Here is a 16867-nt window from a genome sequence, read left to right as displayed (position 1 = left end):
TGACCCTTCAATCCAGAGAAGGAGCCAGAAATATATGTGCAGATAAGTTAATTTTTGAAAAGCAGGAAACCAATTAAACATAAAGTAGGATCCTAATTATATGAAAAATAAATATAGATAGATAAAATATTGGAAGAAGAAATGGCAAAATGTTCTCTGATTATTTCTGAGTAAGAGAATGTGCATGATTTTTTCCTCTTTCCATATTTCAGTTTTCCACAATGAATATGTGTTATTTTCATAATCATAAAAACGCATGTGGTCTAAAGATATATTTTGATTTTGATTTTCAAAGAAGATTCTAAGAACCCTCACATAGCAATGAATTCTTCAAAAACACAGTTTTTACAAACCCTGTCACAAATCCTTCCAGAGACCCCCATACTAGTGTTTGCCCTGATAAATGCCAGTTCTGTTCTTCAAGATTTACTTGTCAGGAAATCAAGACACACAGAATGAGTTATTTCAGAAGGAAATGTTCCGGGATTCTGGAAACAGATGATGCTTTCTTTCAGCCTGCTGTCATTCTTCTCCTTCACGAAGATATTGTCGTCATCACTCTGGATTTAACTCAGCTTGACAGTAGCCGCATTTCTGTGTTGATCTTCGTCTCCTCTTTTGGTAAAAGTCTGTAAATTGAGGCTCCGCTCACAGCTATTTCATACTAATCAGACACCAGGACTAAATGAGAACCAAGAAAGGACCCAGGGTGAGATAATGTGAAGCCGACTGCCTCCCTGGCAGACATTTTATGCTCTGGACCTCATCCTCATGAATGCTGACAAGGCGTTCTGTTTTACAAGCCAGAGGGCCATGGCTCTCACTACCTATCATAAACTACGGGTAGCATACGCCTTCACTTGCTTTCCTTATTCACTCCCAGTTTGCACGGCTGCTAAAATATTCTGCTTTTCAGCTGCCATTATGAGCATCTAAATCATCCCTCGTCGAAGGCACTGGCTTTCTTCGGGCAGAAACCACAGACTCAGCAGCTGGGATGTCATCAGCATGCTCGAGATTACATCATCTCCTTCTGCCAACCTTAATACCACTATGGTAACCATCAACAGCAATACCCATGATTATTTCAGTAGAAATATTGAACAGATGTGACAGCCTTGTCAAACTCCTTTGCTGGTGTCCAACCACTCTGTTATACCTTTTGCAATTCTAAAATATCTCTCTGGTCATACTAGAGACAGCATGCACTGACCTCCTGAGCGGGAAACTGTTCGTGTAGCATCAACTGGCATATTGAATATCAACTCCTGGCACCCACTTACACATAAAGTGCTTTACAGCCCACTGGTCATTTTTACACCCCTTCTCCTTTTTGACTCTCAAGACAGCTGAACCTGTGGTGGGAAAACTGGAAAGGGCCCTGGACTTCCTCACAGAAGCTTTGAGTTCCTGGGCACCTTACTACCTATGAACTTTGAGCAAGCCACTTTGAGCTTTTCGGTAAAATATTTAACTCTTTTCAACCCAATGTGAAAACCAAATGGGATGGTACATCCAAAAATAATAAATTATGAAAACAGGTACTCAAATACTTGCTCGTAGCCGCATTGTTCACAGTCCAAAAGATGGAAACAATCCTAATGACCATCAACGGATGAAGAGATAAACAAAATGTGATATATGCAGGCAATGGAATATTCTTCTGCCATCAAAAGGGATGGATTATTGATACTGGCCACATCGTGGATGAACCTAGAAAACATTATGTTAAGTGAAAGAAGCCAAACATAAAAGGACACATATTGCAATGATTCCGTTTGTATTAAATATCCAGAACAGGTCAAACCATATAGATAAAAAGATATGTGATTGCAAGGAGCTAAGGGGTGGGTTGGGAATAGGGAGCAGCTATTTAATGGGTATGGGTTTTCTTTGGGGGCGATAAAAATGTTTTGGATCTGCACAGAGGTGGTGGTTGCACAACATTGTTAAAGTACAAAATACCACTGAAACGATCACTTGAAAATTTTGTGTTATAGGAATTTTCCAGAAGTTAAGAAAACACGTTATAAAGCACACGAAACTCTTGTTAGTATATCCCAGAGACAAAACAGTCTCAGGAAGATTAAGTGAGTTATGAAAGGCCAAAAAGTTCAAAAACAAAAACAAGCACATCGAAACAAAATAAAACACAGAAATCTACCCTGTGACTAAAATTCTGGTCTTCTGACGGTCCGGAAAGCTCTTCATTCCATTATTGCTATCCTGTTCTGGGTGTGGAAAGAGGCGTTTAAACTTTTGAGAGGTCACCATTCTCCACCCAGAACTTCTGCCCGACTCCCATGCCCTGTTGCCTAATCTAGGGCACGTAGCGCTCCTTTCAGCCACCTCTTCTCCTTATTAATTCACATAGATACTAAGACAAAATGATAATCTGGCCTAAAGAATGGAGTCTTTGGAAAACCAGAAGAGTTTCTCTCTTTATCTTGTCTAAAGAGAGTGTTTCTGAAAGCCTTGTGGTAAGGTGAGAAGATAGAGGGCTTTATCAGAAATATATTACCTTGGACTCCAACCCAGTCCAACTTTTTCAGAATCTGCATTTCACCAAGTTTCCCGGGCAATTCGTATGCATATGAAAAGTATAGACACACTGCCCTGGGGTTCCAGACCTGTAACAGTCTCTACTTACACGAAATACGAGGATGCTGGAGATATAAACAATAAGGCATGTTGGGCCTGTTGGACCATTTGTTCTGAATAGAAAACATGTTCATTTTCATCATCTTTATCAACACTTACTGAAAAGCTTGTGAACAGTGGAGAAGGCACATGGACTGTTCGTGGAATTATATCTGATTTCACAGAAATTTCTAGCCCTCCATTATTCTTCTGTACACTGGGAGCAGTAATTCTACCTCTCTACTTTTCTAGTCCTCTCCCCAGTTCACAGGTAAATGTCTACAAAGACATTATTAAATTATCAAATGCCACAGTCAGTGGGAAATTTAGAGGTCATTTGGCCAGTGGTTCCTAAATGCTCTTCCATGGACCAGTTCTGAGTTGGCTACATTAGAATCATCTGGGCAGCATTTCAAAAAGGCACATTCCTAGTGTATCAAATCAGCTCGTTAAATGTGGGAAGAGGTCATGGAAAATGTATTTTTAAAAAGCTCTCCAGATGATTCCAATGCATAGTCAGGTTTGGAAACAGTCTGTCTGGCTCAGCCCATGCATCCCCTTCACAATTTCCCCACCACCTTGGCCTAAATACCTTCAGGGACAAGTACATTTCATTTCAGAGAGCTAACAGAAAATCCCTTCCGGGGATGCCTGGGTTTGGCTCAGGTCCTGATCCCAGGGTGCTGAGATAGAGCTCGTGTTGGGCTCCCACACTCAGCAGAGAGTCTGTTTCTCCCTCTGCCCCCACCCCCATGCGCACTCCCTCTCAAATAAATAAATAAAATCTTTAAAAAAAGAAAAAGAAAATCCCTTCCAACGCACCTGCCTCCCTGTTATTTCCACCTGTAGGTTCTGTTTTTCTGAACTCTACAGAATAATCTGAGCATGCTTCAGATGTAGACTTTCTCTTCCTTATCACATGACAGTTTTCAAATGTCTGTCTCCAGGCATTGTGTCCATCCATGTCTTCTTCCTAATCCTACTTTTTGCCTTGAGGTCTATTTTGTCCAATGATAATGAAGCTACCAACTTCCTTTTTCTTTTCTTTTATCACTCAACCTGTAATAATTTACATGTATAATAATTACATTTGTCTCTTATAAGCAACTGGGTGGTCTCTGGGTCCACTTGTATTCCTATCACCTGAATTTGTTAAATCCTGCAGAGTCAGAATGGGAGGGGCAAGAATCACCATATTGAACAAGATCTCCAGATGATTTGTAAGCACTTCCGATTTGAGAACTGGTAGACTAGAAAAAGGATTGAATTAAGAGAAGAACTGGTTTTAGTTCTGACATTGGGCCCTAACTAATGGAAAGGAAAGCACCTCACATTCCAGGGTTTCAATTTCTGCATATATGACATGAGGGACAGGTTGCTGAACTAGAATGTTTTCTGTGTCTGATGTAGTGTGTACCCTACAATTCCTATGCCAGGCTAACTCGACCTCTCCCTCTCTTGTCCACTCTGTATTCAGAAGCTTGGAAAGCACACACTTTGCCCCAAAGAGGATGGCTGTCTACAGTATTATTATCTTTTTTTTTTTTTTAAGTAAGCTCCACACCCAGCACGTGGGGCCTGAACTCACAACTGTGAGATCAAGACCCTTGCTGAGATCAAGCACCAGATGCCTAACCGACTGAGCCACCCAGGTGCCCCTACAGTATTGTCATCTTTGTCGTCTCTCTTGGGTCACAGAGCAATAGGTATGATTAGGAAACACAGAATGCAAGAAGTGACATTTCATTTAAAAATATTTTTAAAGCAAATATCAGTGTCAAGGCCAATACCTACTCAGAATAATGCATATCTGCATTGGATATTGTAATTAAACTTAAATCATTTTTTAAATTGTATGTTTTAAATGGCAATTGCGCAGCCGTTAAGGTTTCCTCTTGCCTTGAGCACCATTGGGTAAACGTGTTCATGATTGAATTAGCAGACCTTTGATTTTAAAAGGACTTTTCAGTGATCTTTTATGGTAGATTAAAAAGCAATTTACTAATTTACAGTTCATAGGAATTCCGTGCCCTCTTTGAGTTTTGTAAATCAATTCTGTGCTAATAAATGTGACTATAGCTCCAAATGTTTCATTTCAAGACAGCTGGTGTCAGACACAACCCTAAACTCACAATTACATAATCAGTAAAAGTGTATTTTGTGAGCTTCTTCCTTGTGTCCAGCGTAAGTTCCTCTTAGGAATTCCTTGATTTGTGAGGGAGTTTTACCCAACAGGGCTGGGAAGTATCTCCTTAATTGTTTGCTCATCTTTTCCTCAATCTCATCTCTTTATTTATAGTGAGTAATCACAGTTGAAGGACAATTGGAAGATGGGGTTATTTAATGCAGGGCTCTTCCTCCTGGACATGACTCTCCCAGCAACCAAGACCCTGCTGTGTGTTCCAAAGAATACATCACCACCGCGACCACCATCATCATCATCTTCTTCTTCTTCTTCTTCGTCATCATCATCATCATCATCATTAAAACAGGTAGAGTGCTACGTGCTGGTTGTTAGCTTACTTAATCATCACAAAAACTCTATGAAATTCACCTATTTTTTTAAAGATTTTATTTATTTTTTTGTCAGAGAGGGAGAGAGAGAGAGAACAAACAGGGGGGAGCGGCAGGCAGAAGAAGAGGCAGGCTCCCCACTGAGCAAGGAGTCACATGTAGGACTTGATCCCAGGACCCTGGGATCATGACCTGAGCCAAAGGCAGATGCTTAATCAACTGAGCCACCCAGGCGTCCCTGAAATTCACACCATCAATAACACTCGGATTTTGCCGTTGAAGAAATGGAGGCATAGATTAAATAACTTTTGTAAGGTCCCAGAAATAGTAAATGGAGGAGCTGAGATTTGAACGCCAGGAGTCTGGCTCTAGACCTTGTGCTTATAACCAATATACCACGCTTTATCCCTTGTGGTAAATGGGCTCTTTTCACATGAACCCTCTCAGTTTTAGCTTGTGACTACTTTTCCAAAAGGAATTCTCTATTATTTATACTGGGGACAGGTATAAGAAATTAGCGGAAAAAGCTTTTACAACTCAACACACATAGAGGAAATATCCAACAACTTATGTTTTTCCACCCTTTTCCTTTCAAATTCAACTGCCAACTTTATCTCAGCCTTTGACAAGTCAACTCAAATCTGCCTCAAGTGGAACTGAAAGGTTCAAGCCACTGATGGAGAGAGAGCGGAGCATTTTCCTCAGTAGATTCCTGGGAATGAGAGTGGCTTGTTTTGAGCTGGTGAAAAACACTTTGCCGACAGCCTTTCTTTCCTTCTTTCTTTCTTCCTTCCTTCCTTTCTTTAAAAGATTTTATTTATTTATTTATTTATTTATTTATTTATTTATTTATTTAGAGGGCGCTTGTCCTTTGCCGGGGGAGGGGGGGCGGAGGGAGAGAGATCCCAAGTAAACTCTGTGCTGAGTGCAGAGCCCAGCATGGGGCTCAATCCCGGGACCCTGAGATCATGAATTGAGCCAAAATCAAGAGTCAGGGGCTCAACTGATTGAGCCAACCAGCCGTTCCTCTGACCACCTTTCTGCTAGAGGAAGATGACTAATGAAAATGTGCTGGTGAATTGCCTCTCTATGGAGGCAGAGCTGGGGCATGGGCCAAAAACAAAGTTTTTTTCCTGGCTTTCTTGGGGTTTTGCCAATGTGGAGAGAATTTGAATCATGATAGGGAAGTAGGAGAAGGGGCTGGCCTGTAAAAGTTCAAAGAAAAGGCGTCGGAAGGGTAGAGGAATGAAACCACACAGCCCAAATGTACTTCATGTGATGAGTGAACTCAGACACTATCCAAAATGTTCATTCAGAACCTTTTGCAAAACTAACGGTTCTTTTACATTGGAAAGAATATAGAGCCAGATGTGCTTACTTAAACATTAATGTTCCCCTGTTCTAGGTCTTTTTTGTACTGGGCATGTTTATTGAAAGAGGAATTGTTTGTTCCAAAGGCAATTGCTTCATAATTGTTGAGACAGAACTAGTCGAAGTACCTAGAAATTGAAGTTCAGATTTCTTGGCTGTTGTCATCCCTGAGATTTCTAGTCCACTTTCTCCTCTATGTTTACGTTTCTCTATTATCCTTCTCCTACCACGGTATGGCAGATTGGGAGGCAAGTCACCCCTGCCTCTTAGTAAGGCATTGGGCATAGAGCCAGCAACTTTAGGTAATGGGGGAGTCCAGCAGGCAGGAGGCCTTCTCCTTAAAGATGTCAGGGCCCCATCGCATGAGAGCTCCACCAACATGTCACCTAGACCCCCAGCACCACCCTTACTGTCACCATCCCGAGGTCCTGGCCGATCCCGGGTGCCCAAACCCTTTGAGAGGGTTAGAATTTAGGGTTGGGGAGTTAGAGGCTGGCCTTTTTGAACTGTTCCTAGACTAAAAGATAGATGGGGGTAAGGGAGGGGGCAAGGCAGGGAGATGACTGCCTTAGAACTGATATAGATAATAGTTTTTTAAATTTGCCAGAATCCAAAAAAGGGAGTCAAGACCTGGATTTGCATCCTTCATCAGTTTTGAGATTATTATTATATTTCTACCCCATCATCCTTATATCATTGCCTGAGAGAAAAAATTGAAATGACTCCCCTTCTTCATGTGTATAACTTCTTTTTTCCCGTTTCATTTAAAGGTTGACTCTACTTCTACCAAACTGTGTATTACTTTATCCTCCCCCCTTCCTCCCTTCTCTCCCATTTTGTTATTCTGTCCTCTCTGGCTTCTCCTCCTCCCTGGCCAGTCTGGCCCTGCCCTCCCCTCAGCCCTAGCACTCCCCAAGCCCCCCTTTCCTTGTCTCCTTTTAGTCCTTATTTTCACAGATTAACATATTATAAGTATTAACTGGCAACCACCCTGAAAGGAGATGAGGCAGTGAGAGGAAAGGAAGTATTACTGCCAAGTTTTAACTAATTCCTGCTGCCAAGTCTGTGGCATTTGCCACGGCTGTGAAATTGCAATAAACAAGGGGCTGCACTTATATTTCTAACCTTTCCTCTGTTGGTGCTGAAGACACGAACTGAATGCTGAATGCCAGGCCATCACCTTCTAAATGTATTACATATTCTTTTGAAAGAGAATTGAGGGAAGCTCGCATTGGGCTGGGGGTGTGCGCAGGACTGGGAGGGGGCATCTCTAATAATATAGCTGAGAAACAGTAACATCCTAGTAATTCAGTAATGAGCTGGCCTGAAAATGAGGTATTAATTTTCTAAGAATTAACCTGAAGTGTGAGAGTGTGTGTGTGTGTGTGTGTGTGTGTATATATCCCTCACATAAGCATATCCCGCACAACTATAGAAGAAAATGTTTTTTTAAAAACGCCCTTTGGGGCTGCCTGAGTGGCTCAGTCAGTTAAGCACCTGCCTTTGGCTCAGGTCATGATCCTAGGGCCCTGGGAAGGAGCCCTGCATCACATCGGGCTTCCTGCTCAGCAGGGAGCCTGCTTCTCCCTCTCCCTCTGCCCCCCACTCGTGCCTGCTCTCTCTAGTGCTCTCTCTCAAATTAATAAATAAAATCTTAAAAAATAACCCCACCTTTGTTGTTTTAAGAGAGATGAAGAGTTGGGAATGATGAGGAAGAACGGTTGTCAAGTGAAGCTTAAACAGCCAATGGCATCATTCCCACCTGGTCCAGCAGCTGCGAGTTCTCTGTTGCCATTGATAGGTCAACAGTATTCATTAAGAATCATGGAACATTACATCAAAAACTAGGGATGTACTGTATGGTGACTAACATAACAATAAAAAATTATTATAAAAAAATAAAGTAGAATTATTTTTACTGATTAAACAAAAAAAACCCAGTATTCATTAAGCAGGTATTCTTTTCAGAGTCGGAGGGTACTTGGTACTTGAAGGAAAAGACCGTGTCTCTATGCAAATATTCTATAGCTTCCAGCCAGGTGGCACACGATACACATAGTGCGTGTGGGCTCTCGCTCTGTTATGTATTCTCTTACTCCCTCCTTAGGCCAACCCTACGAGGAAAAGAAAATAATCACCCCATTCTAGAAACAGGAACATAGGGGCACCTTTGTGGCTCAGGTGGTTAGGCATCTACCTTCCGCTCGGGTCATGATCCAAGGGTCCTGGGATCGAGCCCCACATCGGGCTCCTTGGTCAGTGGGGAGTGTGCTTCTCCCTTTCCCTCTGCCTGCCGTTCCCCCTGCTTGTGCTCTCTCTCTCTCCTCTCTGTCAAATAAAGAAATAAAATCTTAAAAAAAAAAAAGAAACAGGAACATAGAAGCTTAGAGAGGTTAGGTAAAATGCCAAAGTCACAGAAGTGGCCACATACCCAGGTTTCCAATAAATGCCTTCAAATTTTTTAATCTTTCTGTTTTCTTTAAGTTGCTATAAAGGCAGTCCATGCCTGGGTCAGCAGCGAGCCATCCAGAGCCATCGTTAATGGCTGGTGAGCAGCTTGGCTCTGCTGCCTTCCACGTGTGTCTTCCATCTCCAGGTCCACAGCAGAGGCTCATGTTTGCATTTTTCCAGCCCCTAGGAAGGGGAGTCAGGGATCTAAGCCAAGTGCATTTTTCTTTAAGAACCAGAAGTTGAGCTCTAGCCATGCTTGGAAGCACTCATATCCCATTTGTCCAAACTTGGTTCCAGGCCACACCTAGCTTCAGGGGAGGCTGGGGAAATAGTTTCTAGCTGAGAAGCTGTGAGCCAGCTAAAACAGTGATGTGTGTTGTGCTGGGAGCTGTCGGGTGTTCTCGGTTTCTAAAGGAAGTAGAATGTGGGGAGAGGGAGAGGGCAGGCAGTTAGCAAGCAATTAACAGACTATCAGAGTGATAGCCTGAAATTTTGCCCTTAAAATAAAAGAGGGAGAGCAATTCAAATCATATAAGGAAGGTCTTAGATGAAGTCTGTAAGGGACTTAGTCAATTTCCAAGCTATATATAAATGTCCATGAAATATTATTCAAGCAGGTCAAGGACCTCTACTTGGGCCTGATTCTAGCACTAACTAGCTGTGTGACCTTGGACACATTGCCAGTAATTAGTTTCTCTCAGCCTATTTTCTCATCGGTGATTCTGTCCTGATACTATCATCCCCAGCTGTTGATAAGGATAAGGATTAAATGGAATACCCACAGACAGATTTTGGTACAGAGTACCTGCTCAAAATTATAGCTCTTTATTACTGTTCAGTCAATACCCGTTCCATACTCTTTGATGCACAGGAGGAGAAAGGAGGCAGAAGTAGGCTTTGGCAAGTGGGGAATTTGTGTCCAGATGAGAGCTAGCCTAAGTAACTGGAGTAGCAGAAGAGTCAGGACTTCCAAACAAGCAAAATATGTTTGTATCCTAAATTAACAGTAACTATTAATAAGTTCAATCAGAGTTAGCAAAGTATTTTATCTTTTCTTGGTATTCTGTTTTTTGCTTTTTTAAAGATTCTATTTATTTATTTATTTGAGAGAGAGAGTGCGCACACAAGAGCAGGGGGAGGGGCAGAGGGAGAAGCAGACTCCCTGCTGTGAGGAGCCTGACTGCTGGTTGGTCCCAAGACCCTGAGATCATGACCTAAGCTGAAGTCAGACCCTTAACCGACCAAGCCACCGAGGTGCCCCGGTATTCTGGTTTTTATCTGAGAACATCTTTATTTTGTCTTCATTCCTGAAGAATTTTTGCTGGATATAGAAGGGGTCTTTCAGCACTATAAAGATTTCTGTTGGCCTCTTGTTTCTGACAAGAAGTCAGTCTTAATTCTTACTGTTGTTTCCCAATGCGTAATGTGTTATTTTTCTCTAGCTGCTCTCAAGATTTTCTCTTTTCTCAGAAGTTCATCTATGATGTACATTGAGTATAGTTGTTTTTTTTTTAATTTATCCATCTTACAGTCTATTAAATTTCTTACATCTGAAAATCTATGTTTTTCACCAGATTTTGGCAATTTTGGTCATTTCTTCAAATATTTTTTTCTGCCCCATTCTTTTTTTCCTCAATTTTTAGGACTCTAATTTCACATGTGCTAAACTCTCTGATATTGTCCCTCAGATCCCTGAGGATCTGTTCATGTTTTTCATTTTCTTCCCTCTCTGTTCTTCAGAATGAATAATTTCTATTGATTGGTCTTCAAATTCACTGACTCTTTCCTTTTGTCACCTCTATTCTTCTACTAAGTCCAACCAGTGAATTTTTATTTTTGATATTTTATCTCTCATTTTTAGGCTTTCCATTTGATTCATTTTTTTATAGTTTCTAATTGTCTACTGAGAGAGAGAGAAAGAGGACACGCACATGTATGCAAGCTGGGGTGCGGGGGAGGGGCAGAGGGAGAGGGAAGGAGAATCCTAAGTGGACTCCACTCTGGGTGGTGCAGGGCTGATCTCATGATCCTGAAATCATGACCTCAGCTGAAATCAAGAGTCAGATGCTTAACTGACTGAGCCACCCAGGTGTCCCTATACTGAGATTTCTTATTCATTCATTAAAAGTTTTTTTACCTTTATGTCCTTAAGTATAGTTACAACAGCTTTTTTTTTAAACTCTTCGTCTGCTAACTTCAAAATGTGGGTCGTCTTTGAGTTGATCTTCATTGATTTCATCTTCTCTTGAGTCCAAGTCACATTTTCTAATATATTTATACATTAAGATGGTATCCTGGGCATTGAATGATATATATAAAGACCCTAGATTCTGTGATTCTGTTTTGTTCTGCTGAAAGTTATTGGTTTTTCTTTTGTTTTTAATAAAACAGCTAACCTGCTTGGACAGCAACTGAAGTCTCATTTAGCACTTTCAGTCTCACCTGGGCTGCTTGGAGTCTGCCCTATATGTAAGTAGTTCAGTGGTCATCTAGAGACCTGGCAGAGTTCATACACAAAATTTGGACCGCTTTCTCTGACTCTCCCTTTTGGGGGCCTCCCCCACTTCACTTTTAGACTGCTACGGTAGCTCTGAACTCTTTCCTCTTATTCTTCAAGCCAGTAGGACTTCAGATCTTCTGTCCTAGTGTTAGCTGCTCTGCTCAGCATGGATTAGGGTCTGTGCTTAGGTAAATAGCTATAAAAAATGAAAAAGTCTTCCCTCCAATTGTTGGCTCCCTTCCAGTGTCTTCTTTTGGTTGCTCTCCAGTGTCTTTAGGTATTTGTTTATTTATATTTTGTACAGTATTACAGTTGTTTTCTATGGTCCAAAGAAAAGAAGAGGGTTGCTCTTCCATTATCAGAAGCTCAAGTGCTTGCTATGTTGTAAAGTACAGTAAGATGCGAATAAGTGTGGCAGATTAAAGAGGTTCAGATACTTTAAAACCCTTCTTATTGAGACATGGAATCTATGTTCCTTTCCCTGGAATCTGTGTGGACTCTTCTTTGACCAATGGAATATGACAGAAGCAGCACTGTGTCAGTTTAGGTCAACATTTATTTAAGAGAATTTGTATCTTCTGGTTTCTGTTCATGGGCATACTCTTTCCTAGAGCCCTCAGTTGCCATGTAAGAAATATGACTGTCTTGAGGCTTCCATACCGTGAGCAAGCCCAGACTAACTATATGAAAAGGGTATATGGAGAAACAAATTCAGTTATGTAGGGAGGGAGAAAGAGACAGAAACCCAGACAGCCACCAGCTTTCCAGCTCCTAGTCTCCTCAGTTATCCCGGCTGAGATCTTAGGCATCGTAAAGAAGAGATGAGCCATCCTCATTGTCCTGTCTGAGTTCCTTACTGCAAAATCCTGACATACGTAATGCTAATAATAGATTATTGTTTTGAGCCACTAAGTTTTAGAGTAGTTTGTTACATAGCAATAGTTAACCAGAATATTAACAAGTTCATATTAGTTTCAATAATGAATAAAGTTTTTTATAGAAAAGGCTCAACTGCCTATATTATACCTAAGACATTAGTGCTCACAGTCAGAGTAAATCTACATGTTGAATCTGCACTACCCTAATTTTTCCCCTCTTAGCTGCTTCTGGAATTATAAGCACAGCATCTCAGGAGAAAATAGGCATTAGGGGTTATACTTTACAAATCAACTTATTTTTATTGTGGCAAAAGCAGCAGTGCCATATTGATAGATGAAGAAACTGAGAAGCAGTTTAACTAAGGATAAGTGGCTGGAGTGGGGTCACCATGGCAGTGCTAGGATTTGAATTGAATGTTCCCAAATTCACTTCTTAGTTCAGAGAACATATTGATTGATTATTGATTGATTTCTGACAAGTTAGATCAATAAGTGTAGATGAATTCAAAATAGCTACTATTATTCAATTGTGAGTCCTAAAAGGAAAATGAAATAGAATACTTTGGGTCTCCTTTTTTGCACTGATCCTGTTAACATCAATTAGACTGTGTCCGGCTATGATATTCAAATTTTTAGCACAAAGAGAAAATGAATTGATTTCAGGGTTGATATCTCTTAACATTTAAGAGGAAATACTTCTATTGAAAATATGGGCACCTTAACCATACAACAAATGGCTTGACATTTGTGAGAGCAAAATAGTCAATATGAGCAGAATTTTCATATTGAAAAATAAATCATTAACCTAGATATTTCTAAGTTCAATTTCAAAAAACTTGAATATGTCATTAATATATTTTTCCTTCTACTTTCTCTTGATTAAGGCAGCCTCTATCACAGAGGAGTTGACTGCTTTCCCTAATATCCCTGACTCCCAGATCAACTAACAGTCTCCCTTCTTCCCTCCCTCCTCACTGTTTTAGTACAAAGAGGTAGGAATCTCTCCCATAACGAGCAGGATCAATTTGGAGACGTGGGTTCAGGCATGTATCTTGATGTAGTGAGTAAACATCAGACATTACAGAAGCATTCTGTGAAAGACTATGTTCTCTCTTTTAAGTGTCTTGACAATAGAAATGAAACCAGGCTGGGAATTAATTTATAGGGTCCACTCCCAAATTACCATGTTACCATGTCAAATTCTTTGATGCTTCTCCATTAACAGGTAAAATTTCATTCCCCTCCCCTTAAATATGAGTTGGCATTAGTCCTTCATTTTAAATGAATAGAACATAACAGAAATGATGCTTTGTGACTTCTTTTTTTTTTTTTTAAAGAATTTATTTATTTATTTGACAGAGAGAGATAGCCAGCAAGAGAGGGAACACAAGCAAGGGGAGTGGGAGAGGAAGAAGCAGGCTTCCAGCAGAGGAGCCTATGTGGGGCTCGATCCCAGAATGCTGGGATCACGCCCTGAGCCGAAGGCAGATGCTTAGCGACTGAGCCACCCAGGAGCCCCTGCTTTGTGACTTCTGAAGCTCGTTTGAAAAAGACAACACATGTGGTTCACTCTGCTCGGAATGCTCAGCCCACCCTCACCTCCAAGCCAGTTAGATAACTCCTACTGACTGACGAGCTGGAATATACAAGTTGAGCGTGTGTGTGCAGATGTGCATGTTTGAGATTAGATGCAATACCATTTGAAGCACTGTATTCTATAGGTCCTAGTGATCTTTTCAAGATCTGAATTCGCCAAATTTTCTCCTCAAGAATGTACATCATTGAGTAGCCTCTGCTCTTTCTTCACTACTCCAGCCTCATCTTCAGCTTTAGACTCAAGTCCTCCTGTGAAGGAGGTGCTAGGGAGGAGTAAGAGATGGGATCTGTGCAAAACAAACCCAGTATTAATCTCCCAAAGGATGAACCCCCTTTTAGTCATTGGCTTCTTGAAAAATGAGTCTCTAGCTCCTGCTCTCTGAAATGAACCTGACTGACGGACACGTATACTTTCTTTATGCCCCAGAAGCACTGAAAAATAGTGCATATTTAGTTGCCAAAATAGTCCAAAATTCCCTAGCATGTTTGGAAACTAGAAATTTGGATGGATAAAAGGGAAATAGAAGAAACCTCAACATTTTAATGGCCATAAAGACAGTGTAAGAGCCCTCATTTGGGATGCTTAAGAACAGGGCCTGAATATAAATCCAGGGAATTATCTAGGTTCTTTGTGAGGACTGACAAGGCCACATGTGGAATACTATGCACAATTCCAGTCACCTTATAATAAAAGCATATTATAGAAATGGAGAAGGTGCAGCAGAGGGCAAGAGAACCACAGGGGGGTGTAAGGAGCTTAGCTAATCAGAGTGGTATTCTTTGGCAAAGGAGAGATTAAGTGGGAACTCATTAAAGTATAGACAATTCTGAAGGGAATAGAGAGGATAATTGTTTCAAGGCTATTTGAGTTAGTGTCAAATACAAGAACAAGGGGTTAGTAACTTAAGCTAAGAAAGTGAATTTAGACAGGCATTTTCTGAATTGAGTGTAAACGATATAAAACAGAGGACTGAGGATGATAAAAATGAGAGTCATAGATTTTTCAGAGGAGGAAGTATGTAATTTTTCCAATTTGGTTCATTTGCATTAAATAATGAAGAGTGTTTTTTTCTTTTCCACTTTGAAACAATTATATCTTATCAACAGTGTTAAAATTAAAAAGTGTTAGAGTGGCAATTTATAATTTTGAAGGATCTACAGGGGAAGTTGCTAACTCCAGAGATAGAACACATGTTTAGAGCTTCTGGGCTTTTCTCTGCCTCAAAAAGTCATAGGTTTCTTACCTGAACCTGCCACAATACCACATTACTGTTCAGTTTTGCACCACTGCCAGTCCTGATGAAATTCTACATTTGTTCAGGCTATCACATATCCAAAACAGTGATTTCCAGTATGATAGATACTATTTTACGTAGGGAAATATTTGGGGGGAGGGAAGAAATAATTATATAGTACATTAAAAAATATATTGACTCTAAGTAGTGGTTTGTTTCATCCTGATCTGAAAAAGTGTGATGCAGTTCAGATGATGTTTATGAAGCACCAGCTTTGTGCTAGACACTGCAGAAGATTCAGTGCCGCATGTAAAGTGGCTGATAGGTATTTGTTGAACGGACACTATCCCTACCCTCAGTGAACTTGGGTGACATCATGACAGTGGTACCAAAAGTGAGGAAATAAGCATTGTAGTGCGTAACACAGGAGGAATCATTTGAGCTGTAGATAACAGGGTAGTGATTAAGAGACAGGCTTTGTGGGGTGTCTCAGTGGCTCAGTCCACTGAGTGTCCAACCCTTGATTGCTGCTCAGGTCGTCATCTCAGGGTCCTGATATACAGCCCTGCGTTGAGCTCCACCCTGGGCATAGAGCCTGCTTGGGATTCTCCCTCTCTCTCTGCCCCTCCCCCTGGCTTGTGCTCCCTCTCTTTTTCTCTCTTAAAAAAAAAAAAAGTAAGAAAAAAAAGAGAGAGAGAGACAGGCTTTGAGGTCAGTTTGAAACCCTGCTCTACTGCTGGCTGTGTCATTTTGGGCAATTCACTTCTCTGCCCTTCAGTTTCTTCATTTATAGAAAGAGGGTGATAGGACGCTCCTCTTGGAGTTTGAGAACTATAGTGAGTTGATACATGTAAATTACAGATTGCTAGAACATAGTGGGTGCTAAAAATGGCAGCTGTAGTTATGAGGCTAAAGGAACAGAATAGACAAAGGCCACAGAATAGGAAGCAGTTTAGCAGGTTCATGGAGGGGAGAGGGGTTACTTTAACTCTCTGAACTTCTGTCTCTTCATCTGTAGAATGGGGATAATAGTACCTATCTCATAGTGTTGCTGTATGCAATATGAAGTGCTTAGCACAGTGATTTGCAATTAGTAAGTACTCAGTAAGCGTTAACTGTTATTGTTATTGTTCCAACCTGCTTTAACAAGAAACGGCCAGCAAGCCCGTGTTGAACTAGCTTCGTCCCTCTTTTTCTGTGTTTTGTCAATCTTTTAAAAGGAAAAGGTAAGTGATTCTGCAAGCAAAATCACATTTTTTCAAGAATAGAGGGAAAATTGCTATTTGGGACAAGCAAACTATGGTGAACCATAGGCAAGTCTGGAGAACAAAGGAGGAGACTGTCGTTTTATAGAGGAAAGGGGAATTGGGAAGGGTTGTTTTAAACAAAAGTTCACCGGAGGAAAATGAGAGTTTGAAGTGATGATAACTTCTTATTGGCTGCAGGTGAGGATAGCTTGCTTTTGCTGGACCAAAAAGAAATCTTCCTTCTTCCTGCTGGACTATGCAAACTGCAATGAGTGGTATGTGCATGTGAGAGCCCTGCCTTCGTGGCTTCCCGTCTCCAATTTTGAGTTAGGTTTCCTTAACACGTTTTCAAAGTCTTCACACAATGACTGGAAAAGAAACTAGCTTTTTTGCCCACCCCCCCTCCGCTTCCCTTAACTGCTAGTCTTCTTATAT

General features: G+C 40.9%; 1 long non-coding RNA gene across 1 annotated transcript in view; it reads left to right on the top strand.

Annotated features, from left to right (window-relative positions):
• The window catches only part of LOC130542729 (uncharacterized), a 158955-nt gene that overhangs the window by 44475 nt on the left and 97613 nt on the right, over positions 1-16867 (top strand). Inside the window, exons 7-9 of the long non-coding RNA XR_008957469.1 lie at positions 4940-5132; positions 11368-11445; positions 16631-16707. This is a non-coding gene — a long non-coding RNA (uncharacterized LOC130542729). The remainder of the gene's footprint in view (positions 1-4939; positions 5133-11367; positions 11446-16630; positions 16708-16867) is intronic.

Source organism: Ursus arctos, unplaced genomic scaffold (assembly GCF_023065955.2).
Source record: "Ursus arctos isolate Adak ecotype North America unplaced genomic scaffold, UrsArc2.0 scaffold_5, whole genome shotgun sequence".
NCBI classification, from domain to species: Eukaryota; Metazoa; Chordata; class Mammalia; order Carnivora; family Ursidae; genus Ursus; species Ursus arctos.
Note: the sequence above shows the minus strand (reverse complement) of the source record. Positions and strands in the feature narration are given on the sequence as shown.